At 47.3% G+C, this 27,840-nt stretch overlaps 1 protein-coding gene across 1 annotated transcript in view; it reads right to left on the bottom strand.

Moving 5' to 3' along the window:
* PARVA (parvin alpha) overlaps positions 1-27,840 on the bottom strand; it is a 172,776-nt gene that overhangs the window by 88,729 nt on the left and 56,207 nt on the right. The gene's annotated exons all lie outside the window — the stretch shown is intronic.

The raw sequence follows: 27,840 nt of genomic DNA, 5'->3' as shown, positions 1-27,840 counted from the left end.
TCAGAATGGCTAAAATTAACAAGTCAGGAAATGACAGGTATCGGTGAGGATATGGAGAAAGGGGAACCTTCTTACACTGTTGGTAGGAATGCAAGTTGGTGCAGCTGCTCTGGAAAACAGTATGGAGGTTCCTCAAGAAATTGAAAATAGAGCTACCCTATGACCCAGCAATTGCACTACTGGGTAAAGTACAAATGTAGGGATCTAAAGGGGCACTGAATCTGAATGTTTATAGCAGCAATGTCCACAATAGTCAAACTATGGAAAGAGCCTAGATGTCCATCAACAGATGAATGGATAAAGAAGATGTGGTGTGTATACACACACACACACACACACACACACACACACACACACACACTGGAATACTATGCAGCCATAAAAAAAACCCCAAAGTTTTGCCATTTGCAAGAATGTGGATGGAACTAGAGGGTATTATGCTAAGTGAAATAAGTCAATCAGAAAAAGACAATTATCATATGATCTCACTGATATGAGGAATTTGAGAGGCAGGGCAGGGGGGCCATGGGGGAAGGGAGGGAAAAATGAAACAAGATGGAACCGGGAAAGGAGACAAACCATAAGAGACTCTTAATCTCAGGAAACAAACTGAGGGTTGCTGGAAGGGAGGGGGGGTGGGAGGGATGGAGTAGCTGGGTGATGGACACTGGGGAGGGTATATGTTATGGTGAGTGTTGTGAATTGTGTAAGATGGATGAATCACAGATCTGTCCCCCTGAAACAAATAACACATTATACGTTAATTAAAAAAAGAAAAAAATAATAGTAATTCCATTTCCTCCCAGAAGGAATCAGAGCTCCTTGAAGAAATGATTGATTCTAGATCTGAGGCAGAAAATATGTGAGATGAGCCTGGAACATCTTATTGCCAAAAACCCATAAGCTACGAATTTTCACTAGGTAGGGTCCTATCAAAGAGGCTTCCATTGCCTAAAGACAGAAAAAATGGAGTGCCAATAAGGACAATAATGGCAATAGATAGAAATGCATCAAATATATTTAAACCCATAAGTTAATAATAATAAAACTAGAGAAACAAAACACAGCATGATACCTCTTAAGCTGCCTCTGAAGGAAGTAGGAAACCCACTAATTTTTAAAACTGGTAAGTAAAGGGAAAGAAAATTTGACATTAAGTGATGATAGAATAAATGAACTAGAATATAACCATTTGGAAACCTCAAAGGAATTAATGTAATGATGGCCAATGGCTCCCCACAAATGAGACACAACCAGATGTAACATCTCCCCTTCCCCTGACCCCCAAAGAGACACACCACCATCAGTCCTAGATCTACCTGCCAATCTTCAGGAAATACAGGGGTCAGAGGAACATGTTAACTGACACCATTAAGATGCAACAGGAAACTCCATAGGTTTCTACAACACAGAGGAATAAAAGAGATGTGAGAGAATATCACCCAATCGCAACACACGAGTCTTATTTCACTCTTGATTCCAACAAACTGTAAACATAATAAACAAATGAAACAGTCAAAAGTATGGGTCTGGACAGTTGAGGGTGTTAGGGAATTATTAAATTCTCACCTGCTGTAATATAATTCTATTTTTAAAAAGAATCCTTATCTTGAAGATCCACAAATGAGAAATATGTACTGAAATGATCTATCTGGGATTCACTGCAAAGGAACCTTTTGGTGGGGGCTGAGGGTCAGACGGAGGTAGACATGAAACAAGACTGACCGTGGACTAATCATTGTTCAAGCAGGTGATGGGCTCCCTGGAGTGTGCTACACTATTCTTTCTACTTTTGTATATGTATATTAAGAAGTTCTTGTTTGTGTTTCTGCCATGGTACATAAGAACTAGATCCTGGGTGTAGGGAGCAGAAGGAACCCACAGACTTGTTTTGTAAAATAAAGAGGCAGATTGGAGCAAACAACTGAGCAGGAGGTCAGTCTAGGAAAAAAAAGGCAACTAATATAGCAAGCAGAGATTAATACTCTCAACATGATGACCGCATTACAAAAATCCACAATAACAGCCTATCAAAGCCCCCAAGGAAAGTTAATCAATTACATTATATGGCAATTTACATGAAGAAAAAAATATGTAACTATCTAGTAAATATTGGGGCCAACACTCACCCCCATGGCTTGGCCAGAGGAAGTGGGGCAACAATGGAACACCTGTCAGGACCCCCTCTGCACCTTCCTACCCTCGATGTCTGCTCCCTCTACCATCCCAATCAATCAAAGGGCCAACACGAGCTCTTCTTAGGACCCCGGGGGTCAGCTCTAACTTCCAGAGCCCTCAAAAACACATGCTTTCCCCCCCAGAGTTGCTATTCTTTCTGTCAACACAGATACTTCCCAGAGAGTAGAAATTAGTGACTCTAGGGTGTAGACATTCATCAGTTGGGCTGTTAATCCGTGATGAAAGAGCCCAGGGAGGAGCCACATCTTCCCTAGCCATCTTCAGGAGAGCCAAGAAGGCTCACTCACCATGGCCATCTCCCTTGTCCCCATGTGGCCAAAAGGTGTTCATGGCTACTCTTTTCACTCCTTTATTAATTATGGTCTTTCCAGAACCTAGATCAGGGGGCCCACACTGATATTAACCTTTAACCTGTCAAAATCCATGCCGAGGGCGCCTGGGTGGCTCAGTGGGTTAAGCCGCTGTCTTCGGCTCAGGTCATGATCTCAGGGTCCTGGGATCGAGTCCCGCATCGGGCTCTCTGCTCAGCAGGAAGCCTGCTTCCCTCTCTCTCTCTCTCTGCCTGCCTCTCCGTCTACTTGTGATCTCTCTCTCTGTCAAATAAAAAAAAAATAAAATAAAAAAAATCCATGCCGAGGCTTTCCAGCCCAGCCATAAACCCAAACATGTGAATGGTCACACCAAGTCTAATCTGGGCGGAAATGGAGTGGAAAGTCTTGCCAAGAACTTTGCATGCACATCAATCAAACCCATTTCAGTCCTTGTCTTAATAGATTTATCCCAAACTATTTGGGGAATTGGAAAGGCCCACTAGGCATTATTGATTATGAGCTCTTCAAGGAAGATATCTGTCCTATTCATATCGCTGTCATTAATGAGAGTCACAACACCCTCTCCGGTCTAGCTACGGAGCTGGCTTAGGATAAGCATTTAGCAGTCTAATTGCTCGCCCGGGGCCAAAAGCTTCTTTCTCCACATTCACAACACACACTTAGATTTACTTTTAACACAGGAGCAGAGGGCACCAGGCAGCACTGACTAGCACTCCTTTGTTTATTCATTTCTTTGTCCATCCTCCTCTCGTCCCCCCACCCCTAAACATCTCTCTCTCTCTCACACACACATATACACACACCCTCGCCCTCCCTCCATAGTTACCTCTAACAACAGAGCGAGGCTAAGGCCGGGCAGGTGGATATAAACAACCTTCAGAGGCAAAAGGAGGGGACACCTCCCATCTCAGACACCCCAGCGCCAGAGAGGAGCCCGGAGCTGGCCAGAGCACCCCCAGCCGAGAATCACCCCCTGCGGCCACATGTGCAACTTTGTCCAGGCTCTGACGTACCTTTAGGGCAGAGAGCCCCACAGCCCATGGTCCAGGGTGTCAGCCACAAGCATGGTACTTCTGCCCAGAGCTCACCACTCCCTGCGATGGCCCCAGCCCCCGCCGTCAGGCCAGTTTTCAGAGGTCTGGAGGTCTGCGGAGCTATAGGATCTTTCCAACGGTTTCCTGAGGAGAATGCTGCCTGCTGGATGCCACTCTCGGCTCGGTGCATCAGTCGAAAACAAGTGGCTGCCCATATAATTTAATATCATGCCACGGGAGACTCATGGACTTGCTGCAAAGCAAGCAGGATTCTGCCTCTTGCCTCTTGGCAACTGGAAATCCAGACGGCCTGTTTGTTTCAGCTAGGCCTGGCTCTGCACCTCCAGCCACCCATCGGAGCTGCGTGCGGGCGGAGACCAGGCTCCACGTTTTCTTGAGGTCACCACTGTGGAGAAGGGAGCCTTATCTGGGGTGACCTGGAATTTCTTAGTCCGGCCACAGACTCCAGGTGAGACGCCTCTCCTGAGGCAGAGGCAGGCTGGGGGTACAGCTGGGTGAGCCCAGGCCACCCTGGACACAGGGCAGCCATACTGTGCCCTCAGCCTTTTCTCAATGGTTGTGGGGGACCTGTCCTTTCAGGAGAGGGAGCCTAAACTTGTAGTTAGATAAGGAAGGGGGGAGGGTACCTACATATTTCTTCTAAGCATGAACTTAGCATCTTGTGTTGAGAATAAGAAGAAAACTCTTGAATTTGAGTATTGGTCGCGTGGCCCTTTGAGTTGTTGGCTGGTTGGTCTAATGCAAAGAGCTGCTGGGGCAGGGGCAGGCCCCGGTGCTGTGCATGTGTGTCACTTACAGATGAAGCAGGGAGGCGCCCCAGCACTGGCACTGGGCTAAATGGATTCCTCAGATCCCGGGACCAGTTCATCTGTGCCCTGGCGGAGTTCTGCAGAGATAAGGGGCTGGTTCCCCAGATGCTGGATCCTGGGGGACTCGGCAGGGATGCCTATCACTGTGGTCAGTCCTCCAAGACCCTTGCCCCAGGGGGAGGGAAGAGACTCAGCAGGGAGACAGAGAGGGTCTTATGGAGCGTCCAGCCAAGGGAAAAGCCCTGGGCTGGACGGAGGCGCCTCAGCCAGTCAAGCAGGGGATTCTTAACTTCCTGCTCCATCGGACCCTGAAGACCAAGGTATGGATCGTGCTGGGAGACAGTGTTGCAGCTGTGCTCAAGGATGCTCAAAGCTCAGGAGGGCCAGATGCCTGAAAATGGCTGCAGGTGCATTTTCCAAGGCAAGGTGCTTTGTGCTCCTAAATGAAGGGAGGGAAGTTAGGCTTCGAGGAACTTGTCCAGACCCTCTTTTGTGGTCCCCTCTAGCAGACTGGTGGCTCCAGACCGTGGAGGACATGTCGTTTAGGGGTCACAGGGAATAGGAGGCTATCTGGGGTACTTTCCCTCTTGGAAAAGAGTAATCCTCTAAGGTCCTACAGACCCTTTAAAAGCTCTGGAAAGAGAAATCCTGGGATGTAATTACCGTGCTACCCATAATCATTTAAAAAACGGGGACTTTTACAACCACCAGCTTTATGATTATCCTTTAAGAAGCACCATATTCTTCAAAGAGCCCAAACCCAAAAGCCACAAAGTATGCAAATTTAGCTAACATTTTTGGATTCATAACAATCACGTGGCTGGCATTCGACTGACCTCGCACATATTATCTCATTTAGTCTATGGGGTGCAGAATTGGTAAAAGCGAATTTCTGTCATACCTGCTGCCTGACACATCGGAGTATGTAAAGAGAAGTCTAGAAATAGCACTGCAGAACCGGACTAAAAGGTTTTGATTCACAGCAAAGGAAATTTAATTAAAGCATGTAATGTCAATTACTGTCATTCATAATCATGTTATACCTCCCAAGAAATAATACAGATATAAAAGTCTAGAGTTACCTGCCTGTTTGATGTAAATAGGATAAAATTATCTAAGTTCTGAAAATATCCAGATATCAGAAGAGAAAACAACAACAACAAAAAAAGATTTCTACCTAGTGTCATGTGTCATCAAACTTCATTAGGAAGGGACATGAGTATCCAGCCACAAGAGAGCCCATCTCTCCTCTGAGAGCAGGTCATAACAATTTTCCAAGGTGCCTGGAAATCTGGAGTTTAACGTGGTCATGATTTTTTTTGGCTGCTATAAATACATGCTCCTGTTTGTTCTGACAAGGCCAGGAGAGGCCAGAGTGGTTGCTCTGAATCCATCTCCACCACTTTTAGGTCTTAACATGGTGATGAGGACCAGACCCTTTTGTAGGAGTAGCTTTGAATTCCAGTGGAGGCAGGAATCTCAAGAAAGCACCAGGGCAGAGAGCATCTGTGGGGCTCCTAACACGCCACCACTGCGTTCCCTTGTCCTTCGATCACTAGTGGTAGATCCTGGGCTAAAGAGTGGGGTTACTCCAAGGAGCAAGAAAGCAATAAGGTCCCTGCATTCTTAGGGTCACAGTGCCGTGGTGGAGATGGGCACTAATTATAAAAATATGCAAATTCATAGTTACAAGGCAAGCTCCACTGAGCCCCAGTTTCTGCATATCTGAAGGGGGTATAATAGGATATCTATCCCAGGGGGTTGTGGCAAAGATGAAATGGGTCAAGACGTGCAAAGCCCTTGGCTTTATACATATTAAGACAAATTCCACTGCTCCTACTAAGACTATTCTCATTCCTGAGTGGCCTCACCAGTTGCCTAGCTGTGTGACCTTGGGTCAGTTACCTAACGTCCTCATGTTTCACGTCTCCGAGCCGTAAAATGAAGCATCAGTAATTCCTAACAAAAAAGATTAAATGAGTTAATTTGTAGAAAATGTCCGGGAAATGCCTGACATGATAAGAGTTTGATAAATGTTAGTTGTTAGTGGTGACGTCAGCTCCTAACGTGCTTACAGTCTATCGCAGGATTTCTCAATAGAAGCACTACAGACGTTGTGGAACGGATAATTCTTTGTTTTGGGGGGCGGTCCTGTGCATTGTAGGGTGTTTAGAAATATCCCTGGCCTCTACCTGCCAGATGCCAACAGTATCCCCCCCACCCCTGCTCTAGTCGTGACAATCAAAAATGTCTCAAGACATTGCCTAATGACACCGAAGAGGAAAAATCGCCCCCACAAAGAACTACTGGTCCAGCTGGGACGTGTAATGGATCAGGAGGCAGGGAAACACTGAAGATCTAGAGTCTGTGGTCATGAGGAAAAAAGCAACAGGAAGTCAATGAGGGAAGCTGTCCTCAGAAAGTCCGTGAAGGCAGCTTAGAAAAGAGGCCATAAATAGTGCTCCGTGACCATTTTGAATCTATGTTCCTTCTGATAAACACAAAATCACTTTATTGAGATTGGAGATTTCAGAACAAATTAAACATCATGACTACACCCAAGTTAAAGCAACTATAATATACCAAAGATCATTTCCCATTATATACGGTTCCCTTCTTTCACCAAAGTCCTGCTAGAAGCTCTTGGCTAAGTGTCACCCTACACTGATTTAGACAAGCTGGGGAGGGAAGAAAGGAAAGGGGCCAGGGAAATGGAACCTTCAAGGTCACCCCTGAAGAACTTTGGAGCAATGATCTCTGACATCTGTAGAGGGGAGTCCAAATTTTAACCAGTGATCTGCCTCCAAAGAGGTACAATGTCTGGTCCACCTTGACCCCCAGCTGCTGCATCCCATCTCATTCCCATGACTGAGACCACCAGACCCTCCTCGGTAACTCACTCCTGCCTCAGTTTTCAGGCTCCAACTTGACCCGAGGCTGTCCTGGGCTCCACAGCACCGTCCTTTGACCCCAATACAGTGCTTCATTCCAAAACTAAAGGCAGTTGCATTGCATGACCCAAGATCTTATGGTTGACCCCTCGCCTTGATCCTGGTCCCAGAATCTGCTTAGCACACTGCCCCAAGCCCTGCCCAAGTACCCCCACCTAGAGTCAGGCTGCCATCTGCTTTTCCACCCATCTGAGTATCTTCCCTTCAACTCCTGCTGCTGGACTCAGTCTACCCATTGGGAGAGCCTACTGTTTCACTGTGGACCCTTCACTGATGCCGCTATGCTGGGGTGGTGCTCAGAGATCGCTGTACCCCGAGGTGGCCAGACTGTATCTTCACTGTGAGCATGTGGACCAGCAATCCGAATGCAATCCTAGCACCGAGGAAAGAGTCAGATCCACATCCCGTCCCTCCCTGCCTTTCCTGTTCTGTTGCTGGCAGCTGGCTATGCCCCTGTATGCCCAACAGAATCACATTCTCTGTGTCTGGTTATCACTGTCCTGTGGTGGATGAATCAGACGACAGCTCTGCCCAAGTGACTCAGGGAAGATGTGGACACGTGATGAACCGAGCTCCTCCCATTTGCTACGCACCCTATCAGGTGAGGGGAGGAGAGGAAGACGGATACCTTACCCAGGTTTATTCTGCGCTATGCATTCATTTATGTGCTTTACATACAACTACTTAATTTTAACTCCCAAATGTCCTAAGAGGTAGACATTGTCAAGAACGTGTTCAATATGAGGAAGAGGCAGTAAGGCACCTGAAACGCGGTCCTGCTGAATTCAAAACTCTTGCCCGTTCCCTAACAACCAGGCCAGTATGGTCTTTGGGACGCATACCCGGAATCCTACAGGGTTTCTATTTTCTCTTTCTTTCACCTTTTATTTATATATTTACTTATTTTAAAGCTTTTATTTATTGAGAGGGAGAAAGAGATAGCAAGAGAGAGCACGAGTGGCTGGAGAGGGAGAAGCAGGCCCTCCACTGAGCAGGGAGCCTGAGACAGGACTCGATCCCCAGACCCTGGGATCATGACCTGAGCCGAATGGCAGATGCTTAACCGACTGAGCCACCCAGGCACCCCTCTTTCACCTTTTATAAATTTTCTTAATATACATGGGATCCACTCTCAGACACGGCGACTGAACTCAGAGCACTCACACCACCTGTCCTCAGGATCCTTCCTCAGATTTGCTTCTGCTGTGAAAATTCAGGTGCCAACTTTATTCAAGGTCAAGGAGAAAATGAGCTGCGGAATTCCACACTCTCAAGGGGTCTACATATAATTACTTAACATTGACAGAAGTTGCTGACCCAATGACAAGCTACCCGTGGACCTGGATTTCCCAGTGGAAATCAGTGCACCCCAACAGATGCAGACCTTGGAGTTCAGCAGTATGCTCTGGCCTCTCTCTTCCTGCTGGGGACAAGAGGCATGCCAGAGACTGCAGAGTCAGCCGTGCGCCGGCCGCCTGTTCATAGGAGGCACACGGGGTTTGGTATTTGCGAGTTTCACATTTGCGCAATGAACCCTCCCCCTATCCCTCCTCCTTTTAACAGGTTAGCATTTAAGGCGTTTAAAATACCCCCAAAATAGACACTAGAGATGACATTGGCTTTTCCCCTCAGCGGGGGTAACTCGATTGATCTTTATGTGGATGGACTTGGTAAGATTTTATGGTTGAGTATGTACTGCTACATTTAAGGACTTGAGAAACACACAGAAGGAAGCTCACCATCTGTTAGCACCAGGCACCTGGGCATTCATCGGTCACACTCAGGACACAAGGAACAGAAACAGAGGACAGAGGGTTCTGCAGATGAAGGATACAGCACCACACTGGAAGCAGCCCCCCATCCTGAATGGAGATCTATCTAAAGAAGCAGCCAGCATTGACCCCGGAGACCATCTACGGAAGACCGGAGTCAGAGCCCTGTTCGGACTCTTCTTATTTTTGTGGAAAATCTGGCTCCATTTAGACGGTCTATACCCACAATAATGCAGCAATCTGCCAGACACCACAGAATACACTTTTACTATAGGAAACCAAGGACTAGACAATTTAAATTTTTATCGGATCCTTATTATTAGACAAAACTACCTTTCACATGACCACAATCGGTACTGCCATAGTTTCGCTGTATTTTTTTTCACTTAACACCTTAAATACACTTTAAAATTTCAACACTTTAAAATATATCTGTCCTCATCACAAAGTGAACATATTTGGACTTTAATGACAAAATATTTTATTTATCCTAGACTATTATATTTAATCATTTTACAATTATTGGCAATTTAGGATGTTTTGCTATACATACATATATATGTATATATATACATACACACACACACACATATACACACACACACATATACACACACATATATATACACACACACACATATATCACAAAATTGTGGGTGATTTGGGTTGTTCTGGTCTAGCTTAAACATATATATCTATATATTTATATATATTATATATATATTCATTTATTTAACGTATATTAAAATAAATATTTATTTAACTAACTAACCAACATTGTCTCCTTAGGACATAGTTCCAAAAACGGATTTATTGAGTTAGGGTGGGGGACTGTTTTTGTGATCTGTGTTCCATATCATCACACTGTTTTCTAGGAGGACAAAGGAAAGGGAACTTATAATGCCTTCTGCAAAGCATGTCTCCACAAAGCCCTGCCCATGTTCTATTTGATAGCTTTTATTTATTTTTGATAATGTGATAGGTGTGATACGGTAACTCAAAGCTGTGTTAACCTGATTTATTAAAATCCCTCCCTGGGATTTGCTTGCAGTGAAGGTTCCGCTTGTGTGAATCGTCTACTCCTGGCTTTAACCATCTGTCCAGTGACGTCTTGATGGTGCCCTGTAAGCTTAATATAAAACTCCGAAGCACCTGGGTATTAAGTTTTTAGCTGTTATATTTACTGCAACTATTTCCCCAATCTGTTGCTTCACTTCTCATCTCTTAGTTTTGTTGTTTTTTGTTGTACAAAAAAAAAAAAAGGTGTTTTCTTTTTTCAATGTAACTGAACCCATCAAACTTGTCATCGATAATTTCTTCAATTGCTTCAATAGTCAGAAAATTGTCTTTTCCCAACAATTGGGATAAGTATACCATTAAAAAGGAAAAAAGTTCTTAGCTTTTTAAACCATCTGGCATTTGTTGTGGTATAAGGATACAGTGACCATATTTTCTGAATCAGAAATTGGAGCATGTGATCTGAAAAGTGCCAGTATTCTTATGGGCAAAATGGGACAGAATATTTGAAATTGAGACTGTCCTGGAAAATGGAGGACATATGGCCCCCGTATGTATGGATCAACCTGTTACTTTTAAGGTGCTAAGCCAGGCCCTCTCTCCTCAGCTCCTGTCAACTCTAGCAACAGAGATTTTTCACTTGAGGCTCACCTTACCTGAGTCCTGAGCCCAGCCTTACTAGGGGCTGGCAGGATGTCAGTAGGGTCCGTTCCACCAGAAAAAAGGATCCAGAATTAGTTATGTTTCTAACCTCTACTGTTGCCCCTCTAGATCCTTCTCTTCATTCCTCCCCCTGCTTCCTGCCCACGAGGGGCTTCATGAATGGGCACGCTGGCCTTCTGCCTTCAGCTGAAGTCAGATCCATGGGAAGGGCCCCAAGAAGACCAGGAGAGAGAGAGGAACTTGAGGTATTTATTTCCTGATTCCTGATTCTTGCTGTGGAGTCACCACAACCCAAGGACAAATGTTCTTTCTGCTGGGTGGCCCCCCTCATTCCATTTGTTCTGTCTGTGGATTTCGGTACCCACTCAGGCCTGGACAGCTCTGCTGGACCCTTTCATGGTGGAAAGGTTCTCTCAGTTCCCCCCCCACTGACTACAGGATGCCTCCGCCGTGGACAGGCCACCAGCACTGCAGCCCAGCCGCTCACACCATCTTGTAGTCCTAATGCTGCCATTCTGGTTGTACGCGGTCTCAGCTGCTTTCCCTTCCCCCAGGCCAAGGTCTTGGAATGCCTCAAGGTTCACCTATGCTGGCAACAGCCAGTGACTTCTTCCTTCAGGAACAACCCAAATGCCAGAAACTATACAATGTCTTCGGGACACTCCGGACTGAGTGTCATTATACATAAAGATGGGATCAGTCATCTGATGACTGGCTGATCCCATCAGCCAGCATTGGCTGATAATTATTAGCACTTCCTCTTCCTGGTCCCCTACACCTTCAACAGTGGAGTCTCATTTCGTCTTGGCCCTTGAACTTGGCCTCACGGTGCTATCTGGAATACCTTGCCATGCCTCCTTTTTCTGCTCACCCACCTTTAACCACAGCACTGCCTGATGCCCTACTGTGCATTCCCACTGACAACCTGGATTCCACTTCTGCCAAGTCCATAGCACTTGGGAGGCAAGCCCAATACACCCACTTTCCAGGGAAACTACGAACACAGAGAAGTCCAGGAGCAGGAGGGTCAAATGTGCCTCCTGGCAGCTGGCCCACGGGGCTGGAAGTGACAAACCCTGTGTCAGCTTGACGAGCGCCCATGAAGCCAGGCTCGGGACTATCAGACAAGGCTGAAAAGGACGAGGCCAACGGGAATTCGATCAGAGACAGTAACCTGGGGCAGAGACAACAGGCAAATTGGTGATCCACGTGCATGAGAAGATCTGGTAAGGCTCTGAAGGAGACGCAGGGCTCAAGCTACAACTTGAAGGTAGAGGAGAGAAAGCATGTCTGGCAGCAAGATCTTCGGGACAGAAATCAGCAGCCGTGGTGACTGTATTAAATCACTGTTGGCTGAGGGCACGGGTGGCGGGGGGGCGGGGAGGTAAGATTGCACTACACCTGCTCCTCTATGACAGCTGCATCCCTGATTCCCTGGGGCCCAGAATAGGGCTGAGCAAGGGCGGCATCAATACATGCTATTTGAATAAAGAAATGAACAAACGCCCTTAACCCTATTATGGCCAAAAGAAACACGGACCACTTGGATACAACCATCCAATGGCTATGGAAACTACCTTTATTTCATGCAGGGACCATGACACCTCCAAGGTGGGTTCTTGTCCCCTCGGGTCTTCACACTTGAGCTTGGCCTCTGGTTTCTTAGGGAGCCCCGTTAGGAGCTCCGAAGAGCTCAGTTGGCAGGCTGCACCACTGAGAACTCTAACCCGCAACGCTACGCACATCTGAGCCTTGTGGGATTTCTGTCTTGGACCTGAGGCTTCTGCCTGCACAGTGGCCAGCCCCTCCTCCCTTTCTAAGCAGTTTCAAGCTCCTAAAACACTATGTTTTCCCCTGCATTTCCTATACCTGTCTGGGGCTCCATGTACCTTTTCTTCAGACACTGACCATCCGCCATCCCAGGTAAGAGTCTCAACGTCTTCTTATTCATACCACTAATACAGTCCAACAGCTTACGTTTGCCTGATGGTTTACAAAGCTTGCCCACACGTTTTACTGAATTCTATAACCCTGCTAACCAGGTATCATGATCACCAATCCGCACTGAGACTCAATTGTGTCGTGTCCCCTGGCAGCAGCCCCCGGCACTACCCGAGGTCTAGGACTCCTTATCTTCAGTCACGGTTGCTGCCTCTTTATTTCTTCTGACTCACTCTACAGATAGGGCCAAGCAGAGCTGATGCCCTCCTGTCTCTGTCATTGAGCCGGCCCATGCAGCACATGGGGGCACCACTAGCCTACAGGGGTAAGTCTCCTTCCAGCTCTGAGGCTCTCGAGGATTTGATAATCTCACAACCCTTCAACCTGCTGGCAATTTTCACAAAGTAAGCTTCCCCCCCCCCCCCCCGTGACTACCCGCCCCCTCCATTTACCACATGCTGTTTGATGCTCAGCTACTACTCTCCGTTGTTTGAAGTTAGGCAATGAACTGGAGAGCCATTGCCCATCTCCGAGTTCCTACCATGTTCCGGAAAACGTGTGTCACATCGCACAAATGGAGGAGCTAACAGCAGCAGAGGAAAAATCACCAAAATGTAACTGTTTTGTTTCCTCCTGCCTCCCCCAGTGGATTGGGTCAGTGACCTCTCTCTGAGTCACAAAAGGCTTTCAAACTTGTTCTGATTTACATCTACAGGAAACAGAGTTTATGTCTTGTCTTTTTCTTAAAAAATTTTTTTCTCATTCCCAAACCACAATTTATTTCCTTCTATATGGAATTTCTTGATAATACCTCAGGACAAAAATATACATTCATAATAGCTTTTCAGCTTCGTGGTGCAGGATTAACCAAAACCACTCATTTCAACAAGAGGCTGGGGGCTTTCAGCCAATTACCTTCAGAATGCATTCTGTGAGATTTAGCTGGGCGGTCATCTCCTCATCAATTAAGTCATGGGAAAAGGCTCGGGATCACCATGATCTCACTTGGACAGTGAGCTGCAAGGAAAAGCATTTAAAAAAAAAAAGTTTTCTACCAGAGTTTGGAGGCAAGGAGCTATTTTCATTATTTTTGGCATCTGAAGTACGGCAGATGGTCTAATCTTTTACATCTCTATATTCTGAACTCTATTCCAGAGGAAAAAATAAAGAACCACAGTTTAGCAGAGGTCAGGAAGACATGTTTGTAACTGCAACCCCCACCTTTACTCCCCAAGACCAGGCCCCTGTGGACTATGGCCATTGCTCTTTGATTGCAAATTACAGACACCCACCCCCCAACACACACACACATTTTATCCCCTCTTCAAGTTAATTAATTAAAGGAGATTAAAAAAATAAATACGATAGTAGGCAGAAGGCTAAAATGGTCCCTTAAGATTCTCCATCCTAATGCTAGGACTGTAAGTATGAGGAGATGTTATGCTCTGATAATGTTAGATTACACGGCAAAAGGAATTTTGCGGATGTAATTAAGTTCCCGGTTAGTGCTGTTTGAGTCAATCAATAGATTATCCAGGCAAGCCTAGAGCCTAACCTAGTCACACAAACCCTGTAAGATGATGGAATTTTCTCCTGCTGGTAGCAGAAGAGGAAGTCAGAGAGCTGTGGGAGTGATTTGATGTGGAGGGGGCCACACGGCAAGGAGCTGAGAGGGGCCTCTTGGAGCTCAGAGCAGCCCCTGCCAGAAGCCAACAAGGAAATAGGGACTCCGTCCTACAACTGCAAAGAACTGAAGATTGCCAACAAGCTGAAAGGAGTCTGGAAGTGAATTCTTCCCCAGGGCCTCCAGATAAGAGGCGAGTCTGGCCAATACCTTAATTTCAGTCTTGTGAGACCCTGAGCAGAGAACCCAGCCCACCCGGACTTCTGACCTACAGGACCATGAGAGAACAAACGGGTGTGGCCCGAAGCTGTAAAATTTGTGAATTTGTCCTGCAGGAAGAGAAAACCAATACATAGCCTCAGACAAGTCAGTGAGGAAACAAATACAAGTACGGTTGGGACACAACGGGAAAGAGAGAAGCCCCCCAGCCAGCAAAACCTTCTTTTACCCTTTTAAGGACATCTGGGCTCTCTGCCCTTGGCTTCTTTTTTTTTTTTAAAGACTTTATGCATTTATTTTGGGCAGGTGGAGAGAGAGAGAGAGAATGCACACGCACACATACACACACACACACACACACACACACACACGGGTGAGCATGGGGAGGGACAGAGAGAAGGAGAGAGAGAATCTCGAGTAGATTCCCTGCTGACCACACAGCCCAGCTTGGGGTTTGATCTCAGGACTATGAGATCATGACCTGAGCCAAAAAGCAAGAGTCAGATGCTTAAACAACGGAGCCACCCGGGCGCCCCAGCTCAGCTTCTCTCTTGATCTTGACCAGATGCCAGTGCTTACACATGATGAACATGGCTGTCAGCCCCAAGCCTGACTGACCTAACATGGCCAGAACCTATCAGTAACCAGGAAAGTCACTTGTGTCCTTCGTTCAGATTCCTGAGGAAGAAGCTGGTCCCTGGTCATTCATTCATCCAGCAAGTAATAATTGAGCACCTACAACATAGGAAGGATCATTCTAGACGCTGTGGGCACACAACAATGAACCAGATCAATAGCTCACAGAGAGTTCATGTTCTAGTGAAGCGGGGAGACGACGAAAAGGCAAGCTAACACACACGGTATGCCAGCAAGGATAGGTTACGGAGGAAAACAGAGCAGGGCAATGGCATGAAGAGAAAAAGGAAGTGCTGTCTGTAAACAGGTAGTAAGGCCTGGTGGGAAGTGGAGCTGGGGGGGAGGTGGCATTTGAACAGATTTGAGTGAAAGAGCAGGATATGCAAATACACGGTGGAGGAACATTCGGGAAGAGGAAACAGAAAGTGAAAAAAGCTATGGGGTGGAAACGGACTTGCACGCGTAAAGGGCAAGGAAGCCTGCGGATCTGGCATGGAGGAAGCCAGGGGAAATGACAGGAAATGGTGGGAGAGACCGCACGGGCCAGCACAAGGAGGGTCTAGAGTCTGTGAAATGGACCTTGGAAAACCACTAGAGTTGACGGGGACTGGCCACTCTCCGGTCAGGAACCCAAACAATGTCTAAAGCATGGCCTCCCAGGCCCGCCCCTTCAGCTGGGCCTCTGGGTGCCGCCATCCCCAAAGGCGGCAAGTCAGGTAGACTCAGCCTTCATGCCCCCAGTATAGCTAAGACCAACCCTGGTTAATCCAGTCATGTTTCAACCACTTCGTATAGGGGAAGGCTGAGGACCAAATGAAGAAGTCCACAGGCAGTAATGATAAATGCAGTAAAGTCCATGTGAAAGGCTGTTCCCGACAGACAGCTGGGCCCTCCTCCCCTCTCTCCTGCCATGTAATTCTGAAGAAGAATCAGCAGAGTGGCCCATTCCCCATGCATTCTTATGTCCCAGGAGAGGAGAGTGCATTAGGACACATTCAGCTCAGAAATCAGTAGTTACTCTTCATACAGTCTCCCTGGGACCAGAACTAGTGGGGGTCTCTTCTGCCACAGACTCACACCTGTCCACCCTCTGTCCTAAACACAGTCTGACCCATACGGCCCCTCTCTTTCCTTGGTCGTGAGGCTCTCCTGGAGTCATGAGCCACTCGGGCTCCACCATGCCTACCCCAGCTGCGTTCTTCCTCAACTGTCCTGTGAATGGGCTGAGCCAACCCCTAACTTCGAACTGCCACATCTCTCCCTTTTCTTCCCATCCTGGTCCATGTTTTCCTAGAACAGATCCCACAAACATTCATGGAGAACCGGCCTCCTGACACTGTGCAAGGTAGGAAGGATTCAAGCTCTGCGTTCAAAATCTGATTCTGCCACTGACCAGCTGCCATCTTTGGGGCAAATACCTCCATCTTCTCAGCCTCTTCGACAAAATGCAGATACCCACCTCGAAAGGTTATTCAGGGATCAGGGATAATGGAAGTGAAGTCTGTGGAATGAAGCTGGACACAGAGTAGGCACTTAGTGGACACCCGCTGAACAGGTGAATAAATTCATGAATGGGAAAGTCTGAAGTCTATCTGATGACTGGATACCGAGGAAGAAACTAGAAACTAGAATGAATGCTCCAGCAGAAGTACAAGGTCAAAGAGTGAATGGGAAGCAGAGACCATGCTGCTGTCCTCCCCTCTTTTCTTCCCTTTGCCTTCCCAGCAGGGATTTCCTACATAGGCTGCCCCAATTCGCTTCTGGGGTTCAGCTTCCACGTCTTCTCTACACGTTCTACACACAGCAGCTGAATGGTCTCCTCCTTCCCGAAGGATCTTGGATGCCAAGCATGGCTCTGATGCTCCTTTATCTATAAAATACATCTACCATGCTCTAGATCCACCATCCAAGAGTACTCTTTCAATTCCGTTGGATTCATGAGAGCAAACCTTCACTGAGCACCTACTGTATGCAAGGCAATGTGGATATAGAGATGAAAAGGCCATGGTTTCCAAACAGAGCTCAGATTCTAGTGGGGGAACCCACCAAGATGGTCGGTTCCTACAGTAGCCCGATGTCCACGGGGAAGTGGCAGCCTAAGGGCTGATTAGTCTCTGCTGAGGCCTGGGGGTATGGGGGGAGGTTGGGGAGAGAAGGCTTCTTGGAGGGAAGGGCCCAGGAGTTGACCTTTGAGAATGTATAGGCTCTTGCCTGGCAGAGGAGGGGAGAGGACATCCTTCCTCTACCTCACTTCTTCCTTCCCAGGGACCTTTTACCTTTCTTATTCCTCTAGAAGAGGGTTGATCAAGCAATCTGAAGAAAAGGACCAGTTTCTTTCTTTTCTTCTCTTTTTTTAATTTCCACATCATTGGAAGCTGATATTTTGCAATATATGATAAAATAAGTTACCAAAAAATGTTGAAATAACAAAGCACACACAAACACAAGCACATGGACTGCATGCCCAGATGCTGCCACAATGTCAAACTGCCATGGAAGGTTCTACGGTGGGGGCGGCGGCATGATGGTGAGAATATGCTTAATGCCACTAAATGCACTTAAAAATGGCCAAAATGGTAAGATTTAGGTTGCTCTATTTCATGACACAAAAAAGTTTTGCTTTCATTTTCATTACATCCCAGTGGAAACTCTGGAGTTTTAGAGTCTTTTTTTTTTTTTTTTTTTTTTTTTTTTTTTTTGCTTTCAATTGTGTAAAACTACAATTTCTAAGGGGAAATATATATTTGGTCTTCATCATCCCCCATCTCTGGCACAGAGCTCCTAAACCCTTGGAATTTCCTGGGTGATAAGAGCAAAGTTCTGATAGCAAAACAAGCCCCTTTCAACCACACTTGAATTGATGTTAATCAAGGGACTTTTGGAAAGCCCCAGGGATGGGGACTGGGTTCCCTGGGGAACCAACCTTGTTAGAGGTTGACACTTAACCCCACCCCATGACCTCTGGGAGTGTGAAGAAGCTGGAGATGGAATCAATCACCAGTGGTCAATGATTTAATCAATTGTGCCCATGTAATAAAACCTCCAAAAGCCTCCCCCCCAACACACACACACACACACACACACACACACACACACACACACACAGGACAGGGTTCAGAGAGCTCCTGGCTGGTAATCGCAGGGAGGTACTGGGAGAGTGGTGTGCCCAGAGAGGGCATGGAAGCTCTGGGCCCCTTCCCCATAGCTTGCCTTATGCCTCTCTTTCATCTGGCTGGTCCTGGGCTATATGTTCTTTTTTTCTTAAGATTTTATTCATTTGAGAGAGAGAGAGCATAAGCAGGGGGCAGGAGGGGCAGAGGCAGAGGGAGAAGCAGACTCTCCCCTGACCAGGGAGCCTGACACAGGGCTGGATCCTAGGACTCTGGGATCATGACCTGAGCCCGGGGTAGCCGCTCAACTGACTGAGCCACTCAGTGTCCCCTGCCCCACCCCGGTTATATTCTTAATAAACCAGTAATCTAGTAAGTAAACTGCTTTTCCGATTTCTGTGAGCCACCCTAACAATTAACTGAACTTGAAGAAGGGACTGTGGGAGCCTTCAACCTATAGTCGGATAGTCAGAAACACAGGTGGCATCTAAAGGAGGGGCGGAGGGTGGGGAACAGTCTTGTAGGACTTTTCCTTCCCAACCTAGTCCTGTATGTCTTCAAATCAGGTCCCGATTCCTTCAACAGTCTGTCCAATGCCTCCCTGGCTCCATCCTTCCAGTCCAAAATGTCTTCTAAATACGGAAGCTAAACAAATCTTCCGAAAACACAGTTTCATCATATTCTCACTCAAAAATATTCAGCAGCTCCCTGGGGCCTCTGGCATCAATTTTAATTCCCCCACCTAAGTTTAGCAGAAGCCTCTGACTATATCACTCATTACCTGCTTTGCGCGAACATGACATTTCTGTTCCAGGCAGTCAAAGATCCTCCCAGGCCACTTGCCCCATCTGCTCTGGCCCACACTTATCTCTCCATCTTCGGAACTCCTGCCGTCCACCATCAATGAAACCCGGGTGAGAGATGGTTACTGAACACACAGAGGAAGGGAACAGGCTCTAGCCGCACGGTGTGTGGTTTCAATCAGTCTGAGAGCAGGGACCACTTCTGCTCATGCTCTCCACTGACTCCTGAACCTAGTGTCATAAAAGAGGGATTAAGTGATTTTTGAAGGGCTGCCTTGGTTACAGGTTTATGGTTAGCCTAAGAGCATATGCCTCTATCAGCTCAATCAACCCACTGAACTGAGTCTAGCGAATCATAGTATCTTCCTAAGATGTGCGGGATCCCTAACCCCGGGAAGAGGAAGATAAAGCTATCTGCTTTGCCAGTGAAAATGTGGGGGTACAGCCCAGAGAGAAGTCAATTGCCCAAGGTCACACAACTGGTAAGAGGAGAGCACGATCTGAAACATAACGTCTAAGTCCAAACTCCCCGTGTTTCCACTACACACCCCAACTTTTGAAATGGCAACTCCTCTCCAGGTTCCAGGTACATCCCATGCATTGCCCCTGATGGCCTGTGAGATTGTGAACACCCAACGCGGCGCCTCAAACCCTCTGCTAATGCCACGGGCTTGCCTACCTGGAGCCGACGGGCCCTGACATGTGCTCTTACCGCCCAAATGAACACTTTACAGTCCCGGGCCTCATGCCCATGATCTCAGAAGCAGACTACTAGGCACTAGCCAGTCATCTGGGTATTTCGTTTCCCATCTGTGTTTAATGAGAAGGATCTTTCCAGAAGTGGCCTCTGGTAGGGTCCAATCCCTTCATTTCTTCCCATGTTGCAGGATGAGGGTCTTGGCCAGGGGGGCGGGGGGAGCGGCAGAAGACAAGAACTAAGGAAATAACACTTTTCAGGAAGCAGAAAGAAAAGGGAGAGCCAGTGGGGAAAATGGAACAAGGATTCAGAGAGCGGGGAGCTGCGGGAGACACCTATCACAGCTGAGGAAGAAGGGCTCGGACACTCCAAGAAGCAGACGGTTGGAGAGAGACCCTGTGAGATGAAGAAAGAAAAATGGGAAATTGGAGGGTCACAGGTAACCTTCAATGGAGCAATTCTGATGGCAGCAGAAGCCAGACTGCAGTGTGACGCGTTCAGGGAAACAAAAAAGCAGCACTACCGACGAGTGTGTCTGACATTGGATGAAGGAGGGGAGGGGAGCCGACTGACTGCGAAGCAGGGTCGGGGGTGGCATGGAGGGCTGGGGTAATGTTAGAAGCCGGGGGCTTGTCCCTAGTCATTTAGACAGATTAAGTGATTATCCCCAGCAGCTCTTAGCAGGCCCTCGGCAGGCTCAGGATAAAGGCGTGTGAATTGATTGAGGCTGGGGATTGCTCAGTTGGAGCAGAGAAAGAACAAGCCCAGTGGAGGTGGGGGCAGGGGAAAGGGAGGATGCTGGAGAATGTGGCTAGAATCATCCATGACCCACCAGGCTGGGGTGAGAGGGGACCGAGGGTCTGGGAGACCAGACGGTCAGGAGCTAGAAGTCCTTATGTGGACGACACGGCAGTCGAAGCAGAGACATAGAAGGCTCCAGTCGGGGAAGGGAAGTTCAGAGGACAAGTGTTGTGGATTCCAAACAGGAGCCTGGCAGCAAAGCCATGTGCCGGCGTGGACAACACAGTCATGGGAGCGGAGAAGACAGAGGAACGACATGGCTGGGGGACAGACCAGTAGGGCACTACCGAGTTCACCAGGGAGGAAGGAAGGAGTATGTGACAACACCTCGTGCCCAAGTCCTCGGTGAGTGCAACAGAGCCCCCAGGACTTTGTAACCGATGGGGGTGGGCTGATAGGCACCTTTTGGGTTTCCAAGGGGTCCTGGAGGACAGTGAATTGCAAGTGTGCACGGAAAACCAGAGAAGCCTGGGAAGAAAGCTGTGTCCTGGAGACCGGCCAGGGTTTCCAGGGAAAAACAGGTGAGGAATGGGCTAAGGGGTTAGAGGTGTCTGATGTTGGGGGGTTTTCTGACAGTAAAGCCAGGACTCCAGAGGGAGAGCCTGGTGGAAGAGTTCAGTAGAAGGGTCTGGCAGGAAACAGGGGGCGCTGAGCCGGATGGAAATGAGAAGAGAGAAAACACAAATGAGCAGAGGAGTGGGCCCCATCTTGTGCCGGGCTTCACATAAAGGGAACACAAGCCAGTAGATCACTCTGAGAAGTGGTGTCCATTTTCCAGAGGCCCCCCTGCTCCCCGACTGGCTAATTCCGGCCCTCTCTACCTTCAGACTTGCAAGAAATGAACGGGCTGGACCCTACCAAAGGCCACTTCTGGAAAGATCCTTCTCATTAAACACAGATGGGAAATGAAATACCCGGATGCCCCTGTCACCTGACTGGGTTCCAGCAAGTGCTACAGAGAAGGACAACGGGCAAAAGTCAACATGGGCCTGGCAGTGGTACACACACCAGAGGTGCCAGGAGAGCGGGGAGTGAACGAAAACAAAAGGACCTCATTAAACGTAGTTTATTACTTTGGTTGGAGAATATTCCTCTGAGGGTTTAAAAAGGCATAAATGCCTTTATAATCCTAAGAAGCTTGCCGTAAAGGAAAGCGCAGGCCTGTCCCAACAAGCCCCCTCTCTGTGCTGGGTCCATTCTGGGTAGCCAGCTCGTGCGTAAAGCTCACAAATACATTCTGGGGAATAACGAGGGTCTAGTTCTAATTAATCTGGCCCAGCCCACAGCTGAGACAGCAATCGGAGCAACGGGAATGTAGAATTTACCTGCGTTCCTCTGGCCGTACAGCGCCCCTTGCTTCCCTCCTGCAGGGAACGTGGAGCTACAGAAGGGCCCCCTGGCAGCGTGGTGGCCTTGCCCCCTGCCTTTCAAAACAGGATGAGAAAACTGCTTACGTGGCCTGATATTTTCACTGGAGGGCACTTGGAAAAATCAGAATTTGAGAGCGGCCTGCACACGAGTCTTGAGGCCAAGCGTGGCTTTATGGAAACCGCAGAGCAGAAGGCTGACGGTGCTCAGACCTGCGCACCATCGAGGTAAGGCAAGCTAGCTTTCCGCCTGCCTCCCATTTCTCTCTTTATTTTTATCTGTGGGATCAGGAGTGTTGGAGAGAAAAGAGGAGGCCTGGTAACAACAGCTTCCCCATCATTCTTGGTTACTTACATCTGTGGTCAATTTTCCACACTTTATTCCATAAAAGGTAAACGAGGCACGGTGCTTGCAACACGATAATCTAAACAATATGAACCATGTTACTGTTCAAGACCATCTGGTTGATCACGCTCAGCCCCAGACTTTTAACTCCTTGAGGTAAGAAAGATGCCAAGCCCGCAGTGGCCAGGCCCTCCTCCGGTCTTTTCCTCCAGAAATCTTTTCCTCCCTCCTCAAGTCAATTAAAACAAGGATCACTACGGTCTCTGCCAGCCCTAATATTCTAGGCTGGCTGCCGGTGAAACTCTGTGTGCTTTGTGAATGAGCAACTCACAAAAGGCTTCTACCAAATGCCTCTTCTCTTTCTCTTTAAAAGGAAACATTAAAAGCTTTAAAAAAAAAAAAAAAGCCCAACACACAACTCAAACTAAAACACTCTCTCAAGTGCTGAGGTTGTTTCTTTCATTTCTGACTCTGCTACTTAAAGCCGAGGGATCATTTACATAATTTTAATTTTAAAAAGCAACTGACACCAGTGAAGACACAGTAAAGCCCATGCTTTGCTTTTATTTGGGCTTACACATTCTCTGGCCATCTGTTATTCAAGAAAGTTGCAAACTCAAATAAGAGATGGGAAAAAATTGGAAATCAGATGGTGTTTTTCATCCTTTGGGTGGGGAGCTAATGATAAAAGATTCCGGGAAAGTTTCAAATGGGTAAGGTCATCACAAAAATGAGACTTGGCCTCCCTCGTAAGGTGCAGCTTTTCCACCTGCAGAAGGAATTCAGCATTTGACCCAGAGGTTCAAGGGCATTTTAGTCTTCAAGTGGGTCATTAAGAATTCTAGCTTTCCCTAGCAACCTCGAAGCGAATTAAAGCCATCGAAACAATTCCATTTAATACACCTTTTCATATTTTAAACCCTGCCTTGCCGTATTCCAGCAGGGAAGCAACAGAGCCCTCATTTCTGACCGCGATCTCCTTTGTGTGTAGCCACAGATCGGACCTAAGCAGTCAGCTTTCTGGAAAAAGCTCTTCTCAGAGGTCAGGGTAGAAGACAAGCTCAAACACAATGGCTATGCCAGGCTTCAACAATAAGGTCTAAAACAAACAGTGCTAGAACTACTACGAATTCCCTCTTCAAAGAACATTCTGGAAAATCTTGATATGAACAGAAGAAGATGTAAAAGCCCAAGGGATGACCAGTTGGCAAAACATACACAGGAGAGAAGGTGGCTCTTAGTGCGTCAAACTACTTTCCAACTCATGGCCAGGATGAAGCTTTTTTTTTTTTTTTTTTTTTTTGCTTTGTTCTGTGGACCTGTGCAACCATGTGCAACAGCCCTCCTTCCTCCCATCCACCTTGCAGGCTGTCTCTGGACGCAGGGTACTGAGCTGAAGGAGTTAACAGTCACCCAGACAGCGCTTGGGAGACAAGGTTTCATATCCCATGATCATAAATCTCTTTCAAGGCAAGTTGGAATCAGGACTTGATTCTACAACAGCTCCTAAAATTCAGCATTCATCTTCAATTAGATTAAGTGACATTCACATCTATTTATACTCTCTTCATTTCCCCACACATTTATCTCTTGAAATGACAACTGGAAAACACTCCTGTCCTAAACATGCACATTATTTAAAAAAAAAAAAAAAAAGAGTTGCTGAACGAGATTGAATAATTAGTCAATAGGCCTCTTATTGGAATTCACTTCTAATGTAAATTCTTAAACATCTGTGAGCAACGTTTTTAAGGCAACAGGCAAGAAAGAGAATGAGGAGGAAAAAAAAAAAAAAAAAGACCCACGATCTAATTACTTGACTTCAGTAGTAATTCCACAACCCAAAGTAAAGTAGGAAACATTTCATGGCAGCGCAAAAACGATTTTATTATGATTGGATATTGATCACACTACAGTTACTTCACAGAATCCTTTCCCTTCCCACTCTTTTATGATTTTGGTCAAAAGGCAGGAAACTCAGACGGCAGCTAGTCCCCAGACCTCTGTGAGGGTCAGGGCTGTAACCAGAACAGGGTAAGTTGGGAATTCCCAACAACTAATTCCCAACTGGGCTCGGATGAGCACTTGGGTTCGGAACCCACAGCAGAAGAGGAGGAAAAGTCCCCGTGGGTAAGTGAGGCACAGTGACCGAGTGCTGATAGCAGAGACAAAGTCACAAGAGTCAGGGAGGTCACTAGAGGGTTAGGTGGGGCACGGGGTGGCACAGGGTGTGAGGACACAGGCACAGTGAGGCCCAGGGGGACAGAGGGTCTAATGGGTGGAGCTGAGCATGTGCCAGGCAAGTCAGAGCACCCAGGCTTTTAAAGGAACTGGGAAGTGGGGGGACCTAAGTGAAGCTACCTACGAGCCCGTTGTGGACTGGCGTGATCAGAATCACTGGATTCTGGACACACTTGCTCTCCAGAACTGCTAAGTTCTTCTCTAGTAAAAACAAAATGGGTCCCACAGCCAGGAGGTGGGCCTCAGCCTTCTGGCCGAGGTGGGGGCTGAGCACGCAGGGTATCCTGCGGCTCAAACCCTGTGACTGGGAGGATGCAGGCAGGGGCACAGTCCAAATACTTAACAACGGGCAGAATCCCAGCACTGTCCTCTCTGATGCAGACACAGATCTGGAGGCACCTGCTGTCGCTGGACTGGGGGGTGCGGGAGGGGCAGCAGGGCCTGGGGAGGGGTTAGGTCGCCTGCAGGAGGCTGGGGGCCACTGGTGCGGATGGGAGATCAGTTATCTACCAACCAGAACAAAAATAAACTTCTGGGAGCCAGCATGGGGAGTGGGGCAGACAGGTTATTCCCGCCTCCCACTTGGCTGCTTTTCCACATCTGTGTGAAAGGGATGTTGCTTAAGAAAGGGAAATAAGGCCGTGGGCGGAGCCAGGGGGAGCTTGTTTTGTCAAATTTCTCAATAAAAGTTTGTGTCTGTGATAGTAGGAATTGTGCCTCTCTGTTCTTGTGACGCAGCGGCTGAGAGCCGAGAAGGTCGTGAACTTCTCCAACCTGTCAGGCAGGTTCGGGTTTCTTTCGGGAGGCAGGGCCCGAGGGAGCTTTTGAAGAACCCTAGCCCAAGTGCGCTGTTTGTAACTGTCCTCGGTCACAGCCACACAGGCCCTCCCTTCTTGTTTTTGTCTTTAAAGAAAGGTACCCGTGGAGAGAAGCGCAAAATGCGCAGTTCTAGGGAATACATGGGTGGAAGTCACGAGAAGAGGGAGTCCTGAGGCTCGGCTGAGGCCTCAGACTCCGTGCAGCCCGCCTGGGGCCAGACCCGGGCAGGAAAGGAAGCCCCCCCCGCAGTGTGGCGTTCAGCGGGAGGCAGCCTGGGCCAAGGAGCCCGGAGTGTCTGGGAGGGGCAAGGCAAAGAAAGGAGGAGACACTCACCCTCCGTGGGAAGGAAGGCAACGGTATGTTAGAGCCAGATCCTACCAGCTCTCCATTATTAAATTTTTAAGAATTCCTGGGGCCGGTTGTTAAAAACAGCCGTGATTGAAATCTACAAGGTAAACTTATAATTAAATACATTATGCTTAAAAACAGAAGTAATAAATACTCAGACTCATCACTTATTTTATCCGTGCCCTTGAACTTACTTACATGTAGGGTCTCTATATGGGAGAAATGCCACATAAGGGTGTGCTATTGTGTATCTCTCTCCAATTCCACGTTCAAGGGTCTCACAAAATTGGCCACCGTGGGGGTATGTGTGTCTTGGAAATCAGCAAACATTACAAGTCAGGGCTTGATTTCTTGTTTTGCCTATTATCTAGAGTTAAGAAAGTGATGGAAGAAATGTCAATAATGCCGATTAAACTGAAAAGTGAGTCACATCGGTAGTCATTACACTGTGAATAGTGTTCTTTAAAAAAAAAAGAGAGAAAAGTGCTCTCCTAATATTTGAAAACTCTTATCTGATTTAGCAAAGATGTTCATGTCTTTGGTGAATGAGTAAGTTCTGACATACTTAATGCTGAAGGGAAACAGGTTTCAGTTTAATGAACATACACAAGGGTGAAAAAGAGTTTAGCAGATCACATTATCAGATTTAGTAACAATGAGATGGATTGGGAAAGAGTTCATGGATGAGGATGAAATTCTACTGAAACGGTTGAATGGCACCCACAAGTCAGCTGTGGATACAAGAGCTCCACAAAAATCAACAAAAACATTCTGTGGCAACCAACTGGCTCACGGAGTTTACAAGGAAGTATTGGACATATTATTATTTGTGAATCTCGCGCTACAGATCCTTTATATAGAAAAATTTCAATTTATACATGCATTTACGCACACACTTTTTTTCCTGGAGAGCTTTTTAAAGATTTTATTTATTTATTTATTTGTCAGAAAGAGAGAGAGAGAAAGCACACAGGCAGGCAGAGAGGCAGGCAGAGAGGCAGGCAGAGGTGGAGAGAGAGGCAGGCTCCCTGCTGATCAAGGAGCCCGATGCGGGACTCGATTCCAGGACCCTGGGATCATGACCTGAGCCAAAGGCAGCGGCTTAACCCACTGAGCCACCCAAGCATCCCAAGAGTTTTTTTCTAATTTTTTTTTTTTAAAGATTTCACTTTTTTTTTTTTTTTGACACAGAAAGAGGGGGAGAGAGAGAGAGAGAGCAAGAGTGAGAGCACAAGTAGGCAGAGAGGCAGGCAGAGAGAGAGGGGGAAGCAGGCTCCCCGCCAAGCAGAGGGCCCCATGCAGGGCTCAATCCCAAGACCCTAAGATCATGATCTGAGCCCAAGGCAGAGGTGTAACCCACTGAGCCACCCAGGCACCCCTGGAGAGCTGACTTTTAAATATTTCCCAGCACCCAACTGAATGAGGATGTCAGCAAATGCCTCCCCCCGCCCTGGGGAGAGGTTTTATTTTCTCCAATCCCACTGTCACCAGCTTAGAGGGTTAGCACTTTTCCTGAACTCTGAACATGATTCTGAATTAATACATGTCACACTCTCTCTACCAACCCACATAATTTACTCCTCCCCCAAATTCCTGAAGCTTCCTCTGTTTTTTAATTCACATGGCGCTTTGCAAATGCTACCTCCCCACTGGCTTTTCAATTTACAACATTTTTTATTTATGCCGCCTCGTTTTAGGACAAAGGTCAGGCTCAGAGGCCTTTTGCCATGCCTTTTAAAGGTGCCTGCAAGGCCTAGGTGCTCAGAAATGTATTCATTCAATTAGTCAATAGGTCAACATACACTCAGGGACTCTGACCTCTGCACTGGACACTTGGTCAAGCCAGAGATTTGGAAACACGTGACCAACTCGCCTGTCCTCGAGGATCTCACAGCCTTCTGACGATGACGGAAATGGTTATGTGAGGGTGGCCAGGCTTTGCTAAGGACCAAATACGCACCTGGCGCTGTATCTAGGACTTGGCGTTTAATGTCTGGGCCCACCATATTTGTGGACATGTGGCTAACAAGGCAAAGAAGTGAACTTGAGACTGAACCTTGGTCATCACAGCTCCTGGGACCCCGCTCTGT

The sequence above is a fragment of the Lutra lutra genome, chromosome 10 (assembly GCF_902655055.1).
Source record: "Lutra lutra chromosome 10, mLutLut1.2, whole genome shotgun sequence".
Lineage (NCBI taxonomy): Eukaryota > Metazoa > Chordata > Mammalia > Carnivora > Mustelidae > Lutra > Lutra lutra.
Note: the sequence above shows the minus strand (reverse complement) of the source record. Positions and strands in the feature narration are given on the sequence as shown.